Source organism: Nyctereutes procyonoides, unplaced genomic scaffold (assembly GCF_905146905.1).
Source record: "Nyctereutes procyonoides isolate TBG_1078 unplaced genomic scaffold, NYPRO_anot_genome, whole genome shotgun sequence".
Taxonomy (NCBI): domain Eukaryota; kingdom Metazoa; phylum Chordata; class Mammalia; order Carnivora; family Canidae; genus Nyctereutes; species Nyctereutes procyonoides.
In genome coordinates this window covers 9,848,944-9,854,147 of record NW_026575148.1, presented here as the reverse complement: position 1 = coordinate 9,854,147, position 5,204 = coordinate 9,848,944, and the positions used below count along the sequence as shown (strand labels likewise).

Sequence of the window (5,204 nt, the reverse complement as noted above, 5' to 3'; positions counted from 1 at the left end):
TAAATAAAATTCTGTAACTCTTCTCATTAGAGCAGTTTTATGTGACAAATTATGCCTCAAAAAATTATAATAAAAGTCGTTTCTCTACTTAGAGATCCCAAAAGGATATAAAACACATTATGAGGTTCTACAATGATAATTAATTATGAAACTTAATCTGCATTCCTAATGGCACATGTTTTTAAGTTGCCCCCTTTTTTTAACAACCAAGGACATACACTTTTTAAATAATTACATATCCCTCTTCATTTATAATGAATATGGAAATGAAATTACTTTGCTCTAACTGGATAGAAATCTTTATTTCTTCATTTAAAAAATATTTATTGAATGCTAAATATGCCTGGTGCTATTCTAGATGCTGAAAATATAGCAATAAACAAAATAACCCTATGGAGTTTATATTATAGTACAGGGAGATAGACAATAATAATAATTTATATAATTTATAATAATAAATTAATATATAATATATAAAATTATATATTATAAACTATAATATATAATTTAATAATAATAAATTAATAATTAATGACTAAGTTTTTCAACTGGTGACAAGGCCCCAAAATAAAGTAGGGAAGAGAGATAGAAAGTGTGGGGTATATGTGGGAACAGAGAAGGTAGTTTTAAATTTTAAAGAGAATGGTCAAAATATACCTCACCAAAAAGCTATTGGTAGGACTTGAAGACATTTGTAAAGACTGACTTTAACTATTATATTAAGTGAAATGGAAAGCTTTTGGAAGTTTGGAAAGAAGAAGTAACACAATCTGACTCACCTTTTAAAAGGATCCCTAGCTGCTTTGTTTAGCATAGAATAAGGATGGTGGTGGTGCTGAGTGATTGCAAGGGTTAGAGAGAATGCAGATGATAAGTTAAGAGACTACTGTAGTGATAGCCACATTTTGGAAATAGCCCAAGTATTCATTGATTTATGAATGGAGAGAGAGGATATGGCATATATAAACACCAAGGAATATTACTCAGCCACCAAAAAAGAATGAAATCTTCTTCATTTGCAACAACATGGATGGAGCTAGAGAATATAACATTAAGCAAAATAAGTCAGTCAGGGAAAAACAAATACTATATGATTTCACTCATATGTGGAATTTAAGATATAAAATAAATGAACAAAAGGGAAAAAAAGAGAGAGAGATAAGCCTGCCAAAAGACTCTTACCTATAGAGCATAAACTGATGGTTACCGGAGGGGAGGTGGAGAGGGGATGGATAAAATAGGTGAAGGAGATTAAGAGTACACTTATCATGATGAGCACTGAGTAATGTATGGAATTTTCTATAAAATAATTGTTGAATTATAATATTGTACACGTGAAACTAATGTAACACTATATGTTAACCATACTGGAATTAAAATTAAAACCTTAATAAATTTTCCTTATCTGGACAAAAAAGGCTATTGTAGTAATCCAGAAAATAGATTAAGATGGTTTAAAAATAATGAAAAAAAATGGAATTGGATATCTTTCAAAGGAGAATTCTAAAAGAATTGGTAATTGGATGTGAGCATTAAAAAAAATCGATGATCACTCCAAATTATAAATTCTTTATTGTAAAACAGCATTCCAAAGAAATTGAGTGCTAGTTAAATAAAAGTGTCTTTAGAAATAATAACCATAATAGCTGTATTAGTCAGGAAAGCCTAGGTTATACAGCTATAAGAAAAGAAGAGAAAAGAAAAGAAAAAAAGAAAAGAGAGGGAAAAAGTCAAATCTCAAATAAAAGTTACTTTCTTCTTTTATACAAAGGTCACTGCAGGTTCAGGAGTTGTTCTGGGGCAGCTATGTTACATAGACATTCCCGTGATCCAGACTGCTTTGATGTGTTGCCTCTTTCATCTCAACCTGAGGCCTCCTTCATGACCAGTAGGGAAAGAAAGATGAAGAATTGAGAATGGCCTTTTCACTAACTCTGCCTCAAAGTGATATGCATCACTTCTTTTTTTTTCAAATTTTAATTTTTTGTTTATTTTTTAGTTTACATTCAATTTGCCAACATGTAGTATAACACCCAGTGCTCTTCCCCTCAAATGCCCTCCTTAGTACCTGTCCCCTGATCACCCCATCTCCCCATCCACTTCCCTTTCTGCAACCCTTTGTTTGTTTCCCATAATTAGAAGTCCCTCATGGTTTGTCTTCCTCTCTAGTTTTTCCCCCACTCAGTTTCCTTCCTTTTCCTTATGGTCCCTCTCACTATTTCTTATATTCCAGATATGCATCACTTCTGCTCCCATGTCATTCATCAAGTCTAGAGGCACAACTCTATTAAACAGTGAGGGAGCTGAGAAGTAGTCTTCTATGTGTCAGGAAGGAGAGAAGACAATATATTACTAAAAGCCAGCTTTATCTACTCCATTAGCTAACATTATATAGTATTTTCTATGTGACAGGTTACGCATGCTATGACCCACAAATAAAGAATTCCTGTGATATGTTCTCAACAATTCTACCTCGAGTAGAGTAGCACTTAGGCATGTGCAGTCTGGAATCATTGTCCTAGACCACAACAGATGTGAAGATGTGATTTCTAACAATTGGGAATCTACCATGACCTAGATTTACAAATGCTCTGGGAAAATTCAACTATTCTCAGATATGCACATGCAGTAACAGAACAGGAGTTACATCTACCAGTTTCTACCCTAATTTGTGGGTCATAGCATACCCCAGGGATGGCATGATGGTACCAACTAAAGACATGCCCACACAAACAAGCCACAGTGCTCAGCAGAATCCATGCTTAGGCATAAATATTCATGAACTCTGTTCTTCCAATGTTTGGATATCAAATTCTATGTCTCAGGAAGTTGATGCTGTGTCTGAAAAGATTAATATAAGAAAGCCCTGCCCTGGGGCATCTTCCAGCTTCATAAATGCTACTTCCTGCCAACAAGCAGTTAACTTTTTATACCTAGTAAGATTGAAAGAACCTCCAGGGCACCCACGTGGCACCATATGCAATAAGGATTCCTGAACCAAGGACCAAACTTAGGCTCAGCGTTTTGTTATGTTGCCTCTCATTTCCCTCAGGTCACTCATTGACCTAAAAGTCCAAGGGACAGCTAAAACCACTTTGACCTTCTGATGTCTTTGAAGGACATCCTTCTATGTTAATTGTCCCAGAGCTGTGCTGCAATACCAAGTAGTGGTGGACAGGTTAATTCTAACCAATGATATATCTTTTATTCAAGGCCATGCTTAGCCCCAGACATTATAATCCTGGGGTCCTCAATTGTACACCAAAACATAGTCAGTTCAAGTTCAGTTTTTACAAAATACAGACTCATTGTAAAGGTGGAGAGATTTTTATTATCTTAGGAGCAAATGTGAAAATTCCTTTTATTGAGCGATAGCTATTTTTATTTGGAAAATACATTTCTGAAAACAAAAGGAAGGAGGTGAAGTCCTGAACGTCTGGGTATTAGCTGGCACGAACGCTTAAAAGGAAGGGAAAAACAACTTTTCCTAATAGAAGCAGAGGAGTTTGAGCTTCTGGGGAATACTTGAGAGGGGAAGAACAGTGAGCTAAGTTGATGGATATATGGGAGAAGGGCCAGAGAGAATAAACCTCTATGGGCATGATCCCTAAGAAAGAACTTAAGAAACCAGTGATGTCTTACAGGAATATAAAATGTGGCATGCCAAAAATTCTTCCTTGTCCTCTACAATAGCTCAAATGAAGCCCAGATTTCTCACTAATATTTTAGCGTGAGCCAATTTTTATGTGGAAGATCTGAGTTCTGCATCTCGGATGACACAAAATAAAACAAATTGACCATATGGGGATGCAATAGGTAAGAAAAAGGCAGTTCCTATTGGTATCTTGGTTACATCTTAAGACCGCCATACCCAAGTTCTCTTACACTGTCTACCAGCCAGTGGTCATGAAGGAGAAATACTCTAATCTTATTCTAAAAGAAAATACTTGTTCTAAAAGAAATACTCTAATCTTATTACCAGCCAGTGGTAATGAAGGAGAAATAAAAAGCACTTTTAACAGAAGAGTCAACAATAGAGACCAAGGGAAATTTGCTAGATTTTTTTATGACATTTTCTTACTTGACACAGGACATAATTCAATATTCTCTAAAATTGTTGTTGCCTATCTCAAAAAGTAGAGTAGATACTGTCTACATGCCCACAAACTCATATCTTTTCCCAAGCACACAAATAGATGATACTTCCCAGTTTCTATTGCAATTAAATGTGTGATAAGATTGAGTTCTAGCCAATGAAATATGGACATAAATGACAGAAGCCTCGATTAGCCTGAAACAAAAAAAGTTCACATGTAAGATCTTTGGATCTACTATCTGATTGAAGAGGTCTTAGAGGACCTAGAATAGGGCAGGGTCTGCACCCCACCCCAAATACTAGTTAGGCCTCCAAATTAGAGCTACCGAAATGGGACTATTGAAAGATTGAGAAATAAATGCACTATGCTAGGCCACTGAAATCCGGTATTTAACTATTAGAGCAGCTAACACTACAACTTAGTTAACACCAAGAATCATAGTTTTCACTACAAGAAAAGATTCCTATCTTTTGATGCTTAAAATCACGGAATTCATGCTCACTTCAGCATCACATATACTAAAATTGGAACGATACAGAGAAGATTAATGTGGCCCTTACACAAGGATGACATGCAAATTTGTGAAGTGTTCCATATTTTTTTACCCCAAAGATACAGATATAGTGAAATGACAGGACACCTGCACCCCAATGTTTATAGCAGCAGTGTCCACAATAGCCAATCTGTGGAAGGAGCCACAATGTCCTGCAACAGATGAATGGACAAAGAAGATGTGGTCTATAGATACAATGGAATATTACTTAGCCATCAGAAAGGATGAATGCCCACCATTTGTGTTGACATGGATGGAACTGGAGGGTATGATGCTGAGTGAAATAAGTCAATCGGTGAAAGAATTATCATATGGTTTCAGTCATATGTGGAATATAAGAAATGGTGAAAGGTACCATACAGAAAGGGGGAAACTGAGTGGGGAAAAATTAGAAAGGAAAAAAAGCCATAAGAGACTCCTAATTCTGGGAAACAGAGCTGCAGAAGGGGATTTGGGTAGGGGGAAGAGGTAACTGAGCATTAAGGAGGGTACATGATGAGATGAGCACCAGATGTTATACTATATTTTGGCAAATTGAATTTAAATAAAATTTG

At 35.7% G+C, this 5,204-nt stretch overlaps 1 non-coding gene across 1 annotated transcript; it reads left to right on the top strand.

Moving 5' to 3' along the window:
- Positions 1–4,591: 4,591 nt before the first annotated feature.
- LOC129501709 (U6 spliceosomal RNA) lies at positions 4,592–4,698 on the top strand. Its single transcript, XR_008662798.1, has one exon. It is a non-coding gene; the product is annotated as a U6 spliceosomal RNA (small nuclear RNA).
- Positions 4,699–5,204: the final 506 nt, after the last annotated feature.